The sequence below is a fragment of the Puma concolor genome, chromosome D1 (assembly GCF_028749965.1).
Source record: "Puma concolor isolate L17-30 chromosome D1, mPumCon1.1.hap2, whole genome shotgun sequence".
In the NCBI taxonomy this organism is placed as follows: domain Eukaryota; kingdom Metazoa; phylum Chordata; class Mammalia; order Carnivora; family Felidae; genus Puma; species Puma concolor.
Window position 1 is genome coordinate 15,847,976 of NC_141676.1, and position 12,469 is coordinate 15,860,444.

Consider the following 12,469-nt stretch of genomic DNA (forward strand, 5'->3'; position numbering starts at 1 on the left):
CGTTAAAAAAAATTTTAAGTCACATTTAGAGAGACAATATAAGAATATAGGAAACTGTTCATGCAATAACATACTAAGGTTTTTAAGCCAAAATACAAACTTGCAGATACAGAATAATCCCTACAGTAAATATATAAAATCCCCACCCTTGCTGATTCACGGGGACATTGTGAATAAAATGAGAGGAACTGATAACTCACTATATAGCTAGGAGGTATTATGACTCTCTTCTAATGGCATTGAGAAAATCCAGGTCAGGTCTGTTCGCGTGCTTTGGCAGCCTGCCCTAATTCTGCAACATAACATTTCCTAGAAGGGCCAGCTCCCATCTGAACATTCCCTCTTAGCAGACAGAGTTCATTCTGACTATGCTCTAAAATATGAATCCAAGGAGCAGAGAATGTGTGTCTCCTATGTCTGTTGTTACTCTTGAGAAAGAGGAATGAGGGGACGATTTTTTAAGATTTTTCTGATACCAACTAGTTAAAAGATGAGGTATGTAGGGTAGAAGGTGATTTTAGGATCAAACTTGGGTTTGCATGTCAGATTTGTCATTGATTGTGAGACCTTGAACAACTCAAACACCGATTTCTCTGAATTTCAATTTGCAAATCTACAAATTAGCTCTCGTAGGATTCATTTCATAAAATAGTTTGAGGATTAAGTGAAATAATTAATGGAAAATGCCTAGCACGGTGTCTGGTGCACAGTAGATTCTCAGTAAGTCATAGCTAATTGTGGACAACAGGCCCTAGGGTGGCCCCTATGGTCACACCTTGTCTGGTTACAGGTGAGACGTTGGACTTGCTCATAACCAGAGGAATGTGGTCAATGTGATTAGAGTTACAATTATATAGATAAGGCTCGGGGCTGCTAGCACACTCTAGAGAGATCCACTTTCTACTGCTGGCTTGGAAGAAGCAAGCTGTCCTGTCATGAGAGGGCTGTTAGAGAGGGTCATGGGGCAAAGAATTGTGGGAACTACGGGCCACCTGTGGTAGCTAAGAGTGGCCCCTGGCTTAAACCAGCAAGAACACTGAGAGCTCAGTCACAGAACCATAAGGAAATGAATTCCGCCAACAACCTGAACGATCTTGGAAACTAATTCCTCACTCCTGGAGCCTGCAGATTACAGTGCAGTACAGCAGCCACCTTGACTACTGCCTGATGACATCCTGAGCAGAGGATCCAGCTAAGCCATGCCAAACTCCAGACCAGGAGATAACAAATGTACTGTTTTGGAGCACCTGGGTGGCATAGTCGGTTAAGTGTCAGACTCTTCATCTCGGCTCGGGTCATGATCTCACAGTTTGTGAGGTCAAGCCCCGCATCAGGCTCTTGGCTGATGGCGTCGTTCTGTCTCTCCTTCTCTCTGCCCCTCCTCACTTGTTGTCTCTCTCTCTCTCTCTCAAAAATAAATGAACTTAAAATTAAAAAAAAAATTTTTGATGTTTATTTATTTTTGAGAGAGAGAGAGAGAGAGACAGCGTGAGTGGGGGAGGGGCAGAGAGAGAAAGGGAGACACAGAATCCAGGCTCTGAACTGTCGGCACAGAGCCCAATGCAGGGCTCAAACTCACGAGCCGCGAGACCATGACCTGAACCGAAGTCGGATGCTTAACCGACCGAGCCACCCCAGAGTCCCAATAAACTTAAAATTTTTTAATGTGAAAATTTTAGGGGTGCCTGGGTGGCTCGGTCGGTTAAGCGTCCAACTGCGGCTCAGGTCATGATCTCGCAGTCTGTGGGTTCGAGCCCCGCGTCGGGCTCTGTGTTGACAGCTCAGAACCTGGAACCTGCTTCGGATCTGTGTCTCCCTCTCTCTCCGCCCCTCCCCTGCTCACACTCTGTCTCTCTCTCTGTCTCAAAAATAAATAAATATTGAAAAAAATTTTTTTAAGTAAAATGTAAACATTTTTAAAAATTCAGGGCACCTGGGTGGCTCAGTTGGTTAAGCCTCCGACTTTGTCTCAGGTCACGATCTCACAGTTTGTGAGTTCGAGCCCCGTGTCGGGCTCTGTGCTGACAGCTCAGAGCCTGGAGCCTGCTTCGGATTCTGTGTCTCCTTCTCTCTCTGCCCCTCCCCTACTTGTGCTCAGTCTCTCTCTGTCTCTCAAAAATAAATTAATTAATTTAAAATAAATAAATAAAATAAAAATTAATGTACTGTTTTAAGTCTCCAGATTTGTGGCCATTAGTTACACGGATATACAAAACCAGCACCCTCATGTAAAGTAGAGGACTGACACTTATCTTTTTGCCCAATGCAATGAACAAGCTCACCTCCAAGTCACCAATGTTTATTGAACACCCACTATTCCACTGGAGCTGAGTCTTTGACTAGGGTACAGAACCTACCCTTTGTGAGCTAAAGGGTGGTAAAGGAAACAGAAAGACCAAAAAAAAAAAAAAAATGACAATAAAGGCATTAAGTGCTACAATCAAGATGGTGAAGCTTCACAGTGGTAACATTTCACCCGGATCATGAGGGATCGGGCTGAATTAGGAATTAGCCAGGCACAGAGGGGAAGGAAAGAAAGGTGTTCCAGACCCATGGACTGACACAGCAAAAGCATGGGCACGAGGGGGTACACGTTGTACCAAGTGATTGACAAGGGAAATTTTCATCAGATAGAAGTACCCGCGGATAATATATGACGAAGGAATTATAGATGTAGAGTATCACCATTCGTGCCCCTAAACCCCTGGTGAAATAACAGATCTAGGCAAAGATCATTTATCTGCTAAAAGACAAACAACCAGACATCACCTGTTCTTTTTTTATTGTGGTAAAGTCATGTAAAATAAAATTCACTTTTTTAGCTATTTTAAAGTGTCCAATTCAAGGGTGTATCATGCATTCACAGTGCTGTGCAACCATCACTGCTGCCTGGACCTAGTGCATTTTCATCTCCCCAGAAGGAAACCCCATTCCCATTAAGCAGTCGCTCCCCATTTCCCCCTTCCTCTAGCCCACAGCAATCACCAACCTGCTTTCTGCCCCTGCAGATTTGCCTATTCTAGATATTTCACCTAAATAGGGGAAACCACACAATCTGTGGCCTTTAGGTCTGGCTTATTTGGCTTCGCATGTTTTCAAGATTCAGCCTTGCTCGACATGTGTCAGTCCTTTGTTCCTCTTTATGGCTGAATAATATTCCATTGTCTGGATATGCCACGTTTTGGTTATTCATTTACTATCTGATGGACATTTGGGTTGTTTCCACATTTTGGTTACTGTGAATAACGCTACCATAAACATTTGTGTGCAAGCGTTTGTTTGAATGCCTGCTCTCACCTCCTTTGAGTATTTGCCCAAGAGGAGAATCGCAGGGTCACATGGAAATTCTACGCGTAACCTATGGAGGAAGTGCCAGACTGTATTTCACGGCTGCTGTGCCATATTCTACATTCCGCCAGCAATACATGAGGGTTGAAGTCTCCCCACATCCTCGTCAACACTTATTTGTTTCCTTGCCCATCACGGCAGTGTGAAGTGATATCACCAAGTGCCTTCGGGGAAAGTACACCTATGAAGTATTCTTGACAAAACTGAACTGACTTTGGATGAAGCCCTTGGAGCTGTGCTGGGCAAAAAAAATACCCAGTAACTGCTAGCCACAAGTAGCTATTCGTACTTGCAGTGTTTCCAGTCTGCATTGAGACATGCAGGAAGTGTCCAACCCGTGCTGGATTGCTCAGACTCCATAGGAAAAAAAGAACACAAGATATTTTGTGATCTTTCTATACACTACATTGTTCATATTTTGGGTATATTGGGTTAAATAAGACATAGTAGTAAAGTGAATTTCATCTTCTCCTTTTCGTTTGATCAATATAGCTACTAGAAAATGTTAAAATTGCCTTTGTGATTTACATGATATTTTTATTGGGCAACACTGCTTGAAATCTAAGTACCAGTTTATAGGAAATGCAGAGAACAAACGTGAAACGACACCATAAGGTCGCCACCATTAAAATCTAATATGTGGGTAACTCTACAAGACAAAATACTCAGTTTCTTCGATAAATAACTTGCGAGGTTAGAAAAAGAGGGTGGGAAGCCTATGGGTTAAAAGAAATCTGAGAGACAACCAAGATATCCAATGTTTGGATATCAGAGAAACCAGCTCCAGCAATCCACAGAAATTTGAACACCTGCTGGATATTTGATAACAAAGAAGTATTGTGTTTTTTAGTGTCCAAATGGTATTGTGATTACCTTGTTTTAAGGATCCTTAATCCATAGATATACTTATTGCGATATTCACAGATGAAACAATATGATGTTGGAAATTTGCTTCCAACTAATCCATTAGGAAAAGTAATGGGGGCATGGGTGGGACAAGATCGGTCATTCACTGATAATTGTTGAAGCTGGGTGATAGTATATGGAGGGATCAGTATACTATCCTCTCTACTTTTATGTGTATTTGACAATTTCTATAGTAAATGTTTTCAGCATGGAGTGTTTAGGGAGCTGCAAGAAATTTTCAACAATACAATGTTGACATATAGCTAGGAAAGAGAAGGGAACTGACAAGAGATTAAAGTCAGCAGGAGACCAGACCACAGAAGGCCTAATAAGCACCACGAACACACACTAATACAGTTGGGTTTTACCTCCAGGGTCTGGCGCGTAACAAACTTTACTGTGCATCAGAATCACCTGGGAAGTGTAATGAAACCACATTAGTAACCACGAGTTCCTTTCATCATATGGGGTAGTGCACCTCTCCCATGCCACGCAGATGCTCCACCCCTATTTGATGGGTACGCAATTCATGACAAGCCACAGGAACCTGTTTTCCTGTCAATAGTGCTTTGTCCAAGGGGTGGAATGTGACATCAGCAGGGCCATTGAGTGTCTTTCCCCGAGATTGATATATGAACAATGGAAGAAAGAACTTCCCGTTTGGATGGCATTGAGAAGCTGGAATTCTATAAGCTTGGAAATACCAGCAGCCATTTTCGCAGACACACGGAAGACAGTTTAAAGTAGGAGAGAATGAATTCCAAATATACGCAAAAAGAGCAGAGTCCATAGAGAGAAAGAGAACATTTGATCCTGACCACTGCTGTCCAATAGAAATACAATGTGAACCAGGGGCGCCTGGGTGGCCCGGTCGGTTAAGCAACCGACTTGGGCTGAAGTCATGATCTCGCGGTTCATGAGTTCGAGCCCCACCATCAGGCTCTGTGCTGACAGCTCAGAGCCTGGAGCCTGCTTCAGATTCTGTGTCTTCCTCTCCCTCTGCCTTTCTCCCCAGCTCACATTCTGTCTCTCTCTCAAAGTGCAAGCTGCACGTGCTGTTTCAAGTTTCTAGTGTCTATGTTAAGAAAAGTAAAAGGAAACAGATGAAATTAATTTCCATGCTATATTTTATTTAATCCAATATTTCCAAAATATTAAATATTATTTTCAACATGTAATCAATATAACAGATCATAAGGGCACCTGGGCGGCTCAGTCGGTTGAGCATCCAACTTTGGTTCAGGTCATGACCTCGCAGTTCTTGGGTTCGAGCCCCATGTCGGGCTCTGTGCTGACACTGTGGAGCCCACTTCACATCCTCTGTTCCCTTCTCTCTCTCTGCCCCTCCCCTACTTGCACTCACATACACTCTCTCTCTCTCTCTTTCAAAAATAAATAACATTAAAAAAAAAGTTGAAAGATCATTAATGACATAGGGTTTTTTTGTTTTGTTTTGTTTTTTACAGCATAGGAAATATAGTCGATAATACTGTAATAATGTTGCGGGTGACAGATGGCAACCACACCGATGCTGGTGAGCATTGAGCAACGCACAGAATTGTCAAATCACTGGGCTATACAAGTTTTCTCTTCGTTATGCTGTCTGAAAGCCAGCATGTGTTTCACACCTCCATCACATTTCAGTTTGTGTTACCCACGTTCTAAGTGTTCAACAGCCACGTGTAGCTCGTGGCTGCATTATTTGCACACCTCTAAAGCCATTCCCACTGAAGCCAGCTCTTGTTCTAATTGTGTTTTCTTAGATTCTACATCGGTCTCTTTGGCACCCAAAGTAACAGCTGAAGTTGTTTACATCTCCCCTGAGATCCAGAGTTGATACTCTGAAGTCACCTCCTTCAGGGAATTCACACCACCAAGACGTTATGTCCCCTGCCCTAAATCAACCCAGGGCCCGGTAACAGACTACCAGGTACAGTTGCTAACCCCCAAAGGCCACCTGATTTATTCAAACTAGCTAGTCCTAAACTGCCTTGCCTGTCCTGCAGGAATCCCAACAAAGGCTGTGGTCTACGCCCCCTCAACGATCCCACTCCACCCCTGCTCCCTTCCACCTCGTGCTTCCCCAAATGGTCCTGTGTGGCAAACCATACCCTCTCCTCTTAGGAAATTAATTAATACTTTAGTCTTTCAATGGTATTGACGTCTCCACATCATCATTTAGTGACCTCCATAAATTAAAATCTCACAGATATAATTGAGATCATTTTAGCCCCTAAACTTCCTTGTCAGAGGAAATAATAGATTCCTTTTTTGACCTAAGCTAGTTTGAGATGAGTTACTGTCACTTACCAACCTAAAGAATTCAGGCTAACATAGGCAGATCCCCAGGTTCTAACCTAAACTCTACAAACTACATCTGAATACAATGCTTCTTATATAGCTGGCATAGACCTCAGGCAGGAGTTTGGGAACCCTCATTGTGGGCCAAAAGGCCACGGCAAGTTCTTAAGTAGACGAAATGAAATGATCAGATTTGCGTTTTAGGACAATCCCTTCTGGCAGTTGGTTTGGAAGACGGTCCAAGAGGGCAAGAGATGAGAGCAAGGCCGCTTTACAGGCCCCATGGGGCCGCACACCGATTGGTGGTGCGCATTCCCCGAGCGTGCCCACCATTCCCAGGCCACTGGGTGTAAAAGGAAAAGGAAGGGATGTGGGCATTTGCTGACATTCCCTTTGTGCTGCTTGCCCAGGAGGGCGTATTTTTGGGAAGGGGTGTGTTCTGAGAGTAGGGAGGAAGTCGCCACCCCATTGGAAAGAATCTGCCACCCTGCCTTCCAGCTGAAATATCAGATAGAGTCTGTTCTTCTCCATGGGCGGCAGGGAACGGAATGGCCAAGGGTTTTTTTTTGTTTTTGTTGTTGTTGGTTTTTTTTTTTTTTTTTTTTTTTTTTTTTTGAGAGAGAGAGGTTATATGAAAGAACACGATGTCTTAGGCTCACAAAGGGAAAAAAGATAAGGGAAAAGTGGCAAGTTAGAAAGTCCATTGTGTATGTTATGTCTGTTATTTTAGATTAAGAAAAAGCAAATATGGCAGATTGGGTTTACCATTTCTGCCAGCCTGGTCCAAAACTGTTGCTTTTATCCTTTTTCCTTGGTTTTACATTTTGGCAGAGGCTCTCCCTGGGAATTTTCTGGTGCTCAGCACCACACTGCCTTGCTAAGGAAGAGATCGGAAGGCCCACTGGGTGAAGCAAGGGACTGCTGCGAAAAAAACAAAACAAACGAAAACATAAAAAACATCTCCCTAAACTCTAGAGACACTTGGAAACCTTTGGCATGCAGGTGCTTAAAAACACTTTCTTTTCCAGGGGGTATATGAAAAATAGGATTGGCGTCGCAGCAAATGGAAAGATAATGGAGAGGTTGAGCATATCCAGGGAGGGCAGCAAGCTGGCTCCCGAGAAGCCCCACTACTCTGGTGAATATATATAGTCCAGGCCACGTCTGTCCTCAGCCCCAGCCATTCAGAATCCAGATCTTATCAGCACCCCAGGGCAGCCTTAGCTCTTAGAAGCAGATACACATTACCTAAGCTTGTAAAACTAACGGATAAAACTAGAATTCCAATTCATTAAACAGTAGACTTTGAACAGCAGACTCACTAAGGCTCAGACACTTAGTGTACCCAAGCTTTAGCATATAATCAGAGTAGTAAAAGTAACAATAGAAGCTAACATTTGCCAGGTTCCTCCTATGTGCCAGTCACCGAGCTAATGCTTTACGTGAGTTTTTTCACTTACTTTGAAATAGGTACTTGTATTGTCCTCAAATTACAGATGAAAAAATTGAGGCAGAAGCAAGTTATGCTTAATTTGCCCAAGGTCGTATGTCGACTCCCCCATCTGACCCTTAAACTAGAACTGAACAGGACAGGAAGTTGACAGAAAACTTGAATGAGAGGCTCTGTAAGCATAAGCATTGTTGCTTTGGGGTACAGGTAGAGCACACTATGCCCCCACACCCCCGCCCAGGGCCAGCCCTGCTCCTCACTCACAAGACATGTGACTTTAGAAGCCTGAGGAGGAAGCGTTGGCACACTCTTGGTACTTCTTACATCGAGTCCCTTCAACTTTGGCCACAGTAATGGTCCAGTGAGATTGCCACGGAGGCCCAAATGCCCATGTCAGCATGACCAAGGCATTCTCTCCCTGAAGACAGACCCCCAGGGGACACCAAATTTTAACTCACTGGAGAGTCACTTCCTTAGGACACCTCCTCTGACATCCTCCTCCCGTCCTCATTTGCCATCTTGCCACAATATACACAGCACCCTCCACTTCTGGTTTTAGCGCTTATCAAATCAGAGTTGAAGAAATGTGTTGACCATCTACCCCTCCTCTGCTGGACTGCCAGCCCCATGAAAGGAACCACGTCTGTTGTTAGCCTCTGCTCCAACCCCACACCTCATATGATGACCGGGCATAACAAACAATAAATAATATTCCTCTGCTCCTGAGGACAGACAAGCTTCTCGAGTCACCTTCAGAACCTACTCGCTCTCCTGCTTGCTCCGATCTGGTGACCCTCCGCCATTCTGCTGGCGTCACCACCACCTCCACGAGCCAATTCCAACAGATACTCTCAGTCTTGCTTTACTAGATCTTAGAGCAGCTCTTGACAGGTGACCACTCTCTCTGGTTTAAAATGCTTTCCTCTAGGGGCACCGGGGTGGCTCAGCTGGTTAAGCATCTGACTTTTGATTTCTGCTCAGGTCATGATCCCAGGGTCAGGAGATCGAGCCCCGTGTCAGGCTCCATGCCCAGTGTGGAGCCTTCTTAAGGTTCTCTCTCTCCCTCTACCACTTCCCCTCCCCCACCCTGCCACACTCTCTCTCTCAAAAAAAATTCTTTCCTTTAGGGGCTCCTGGACGACTCAGTCAGAAGAGCGTGCAATTCTTGGTCTTGGGGTTGTGAGTTTGAGCCCCAGGTTGGGTGTAGAGATTACTTTTTTAAAAAATCTATCTATCTATCTATCTATTTGGCACCTGGCTGGCTCAGTCAGTGGAGCATGTGACTCTTTACCTCGGGATTGGGTGTTCAAGCCCCACACTGGGTGTAGAGATTACTTAGAAATGAAAATTTGGGGGCACCTAAGTGGCTCAGTCAGTTAAGCATCCCACTCTTGATTTCCACTCAGGTCATGATCTCATGGTTCATGAATTCAAGCCCCATGTTGGACTCTGAGTTGACAGCATGGAACATGATTGGGATTCTCTCTCCTCTCTCTCTGCCCCTCCTCAGCTTGTGTTCTCTCTCTCTCTCTCTCTCTCAAAATAAATAAATAAGCTTTAAAAAAATGTTTAATCTTTAAAAATAAATTCATTAAATCCTTTCCTCTAAACACAACGGGAGGCCACTTCACACCCATTAGGATGGCTATTATTTTTTTTCAGGATGGCCATTATTTTTTTTAAAAGCATTTTTTAAACAGAATATCAGCGTCGATGAGGATGTGGAGAAATCGAAACCCTCGTGCGCTGGTGCAGTTGCTGTAGAAAATAGGACGGTGGCTCCTCAAGAAATTAATCATAGAATTACCAGATGATCCAGTAATTCTGCTTCTTCATATATAACCCCCCAAAAAAGTCAAAGCAGGGTCTCAAAGAGATATTTGTATGCCCATATTCATAGCAGTCTTATTCACAATAACCTAAAGGTGGAAGCCACCCAAGTTATCCATCAACAGATGAATGGATAAACATTGTGTGTGTGTGTGTGTGTGTGTGTGTGTGTGTGTGTGTGTATGCATACAATGGAATATTTAAAACAAATTTTTTAATATAAAAATATTTTTATTGAGGTGGCTGGGTGGCTCAGTCAGTTGAGTGTACAACTTCAGCTCAGGTCATGATCTCACGGTGAGTTCAAGCCCCATGTCAGGCTCTGTGCTGACAGCTCAGAGCCTGGAGCCTGCTTCTGATTCTGTGTCTCCCACTCTCTCTGCCCCTCCTCTCCTCACACTCTGTCTCTCTCTGTCTCTGAAAAATAAATTAACCTTTAAAATTTTGTTTTAAATATTTTTATTTAAAAAAAATTTTTTTTAAGTTTATTTATTTCGAAAGAGAGAGAGAGAGGGTGTCAGCAGGGGAGAGGCAGAGAAAGAAAAAGAGAGAGAGAGAGAGAGAGAGAGAGAAAGAGAGAGAATCCCAAGCAGGCTCCACACTGACAGTGCAGAGCCCAATGCAGGGCTCAAACTCACAAACCATGAGATCATGACCTGCGCCGAAATCAAGAGTCTGTCACTTAACCGACTGAGCCACCCAGGCGCCCCTAAATATAAAAATATTTTTAGGGGCGCCTGGGTGGCTCAGTCGGTTAAGCGTCTAACTTCAGCTCAGGTCATGATCTCACGGTTCGTGAGTTCGAGCCCCACATCCAGCTCTGAGCTGACAGCTCAGAGCCTGGAACCCACTTCAGATTCTGTGTCTCCCTCTGTCTGCCCCTCCACTGCTTGCACTCTGTCTCTTGCATTGTCTCAAAAATAAATAAACATTAAACAAAATTTTAATAAATAAATAAATAATTAAAATAAAAATACTTTTAAAAGCTTTTAAAGGGGCGCCTGGGTGGCGCAGTCGGTTAAGCGTCCGACTTCAGCCAGGTCATGATCTCGCGGTCCGTGAGTTCGAGCCCCGCATCAGGCTCTGGGCTGATGGCTCGGAGCCTGGAGCCTGTTTCCGATTCTGTGTCTCCCTCTCTCTCTGCCCCTCCCCCGTTCATGCTCTGTCTCTCTCTGTCCCAAAAATAAATAAAAAAAAACGTTGAAAAAAATAAATAAATAAATAAATAAATAAATAAATAAATATTAAAAAAAAAAAAAGTCACATGCTCCACTGACTGATCCAGCCAGGTGCCCCTGTTACATATTTTTTACCACAACAAAAAATGCTTTCCCAGCATGCCTGGGTGGCTCACTCGGTTAAGTGTCCGACTTCGGCTCAGGTCATGATCTCATAGTTCGTGGGTTCGAGCCCTGCATTGGGCTCTGTGCTGACAGCTCAGAGCCTGCAGCCTGCTTCAGATTCTGTCTCCGGATCTCCCTGCCCCTCCCCCATTTGTGCTCTGTCTCTAAAATAAATAAACTTTTTTTTTTTTTTTAATTTTTTACATGCTTTCTCTCACAGCTTCTATTATACTTCATGCTCTTGGCTTCTCCTTTCCTACCTTCTTAGTCTCCTAGTCAAGCCACTTCTTAGTCTCCTAGTCAATTCCTTCTCTACCTGGATGAGAAACGCTGTAGTCCTTCCTTCCTTCAACAAATATTTGAGTGTCTACTGTATGCTAGGAATAAGCAGTGAACAAGAGACACAAAGTTTCTCCTATGGACCATATATTCTTACTAGATAGGTAATAATCTAGAAACAAATAAGTAAGTAAATATGTAGCATGTTAGATAATCATAAGAGATACAACAACAGATAGATGATAGATAGATAGATAGATAGATAGATAGATAGATAGATAGATAGATGAAGCAGGTTAAGGGAAATTGGAAGAGTCAAGGATAGAGGCTGCTATTTCTTTACAGGATGCTCTGTTAAGGTTACATATGAGCAGTGAAATGTAGGTGGTGGGGAAGCAAACAATGCTGTTATATGGAAAAGCTTTCTAAGCAGATCACAGTGCAAAGGCCCTGAGGCAGAACAGAGTGCTGGAAGGATAGCAAAGGGCCCAGGGTGATGGAAGCAGAATGAGATGAGTGTGTACTCCAGGAGGTAATAGGGCTGGGGATATAGGTCATAAACAGCCTGAGAGACAGTTTCAGTCTGATTGAGAAGAGAAGCAAATAGAGGAATGACATGCCTGACAAATGTTCTGACAGGACCATTCTGTTTGCATTGTTAAGAATAAACTAGAGGAGGGGGACGCCTGGGTGGCTCATTCGGTTAAGCGTCTGACTTCAGCTCAGGTCATGATCTCACAGTTCATGGGTTCGAGCCCTAGGTCTGGCTCTGTGCTGACAGCTCAGAGCCTGCAGCCTGCTTCAGATTCTGTGTCTCTGTCTCTCTGCCCCTCCCCTGCTTACACCCTGTCTTTCTCTGTCTCTCAAACATAAATTAAAATGTCAAAAAAAGAAAAAGGAAGAAAAGAAAGAAAGAATACACTGGAGGGTGGCGCCTGGGTGGCTCAGTCAGTTAAGCATCTGCCTCTTGGTTTCAGCTCAGGTCACGATCTCAGGGTTCCTGGATTCGAGC

General features: G+C 43.8%; 1 protein-coding gene across 16 annotated transcripts in view; it reads right to left on the reverse strand.

Moving 5' to 3' along the window:
- LOC112865267 (uncharacterized) overlaps positions 1-12,469 on the reverse strand; it is a 64,229-nt gene that overhangs the window by 28,221 nt on the left and 23,539 nt on the right. For 11 of the 16 annotated variants that reach the window (XR_015240829.1, XR_015240824.1, XR_015240827.1 and 8 more), the window contains one exon: positions 5,364-7,476. The exons of the other annotated variants lie outside the window; for them this stretch is intronic. The gene's annotated coding sequence lies outside the window, so the exon portion shown is untranslated. Of the gene's footprint in view, positions 1-5,363; positions 7,477-12,469 lie in introns of those variants that run through there. 16 annotated transcript variants of the gene reach the window in all.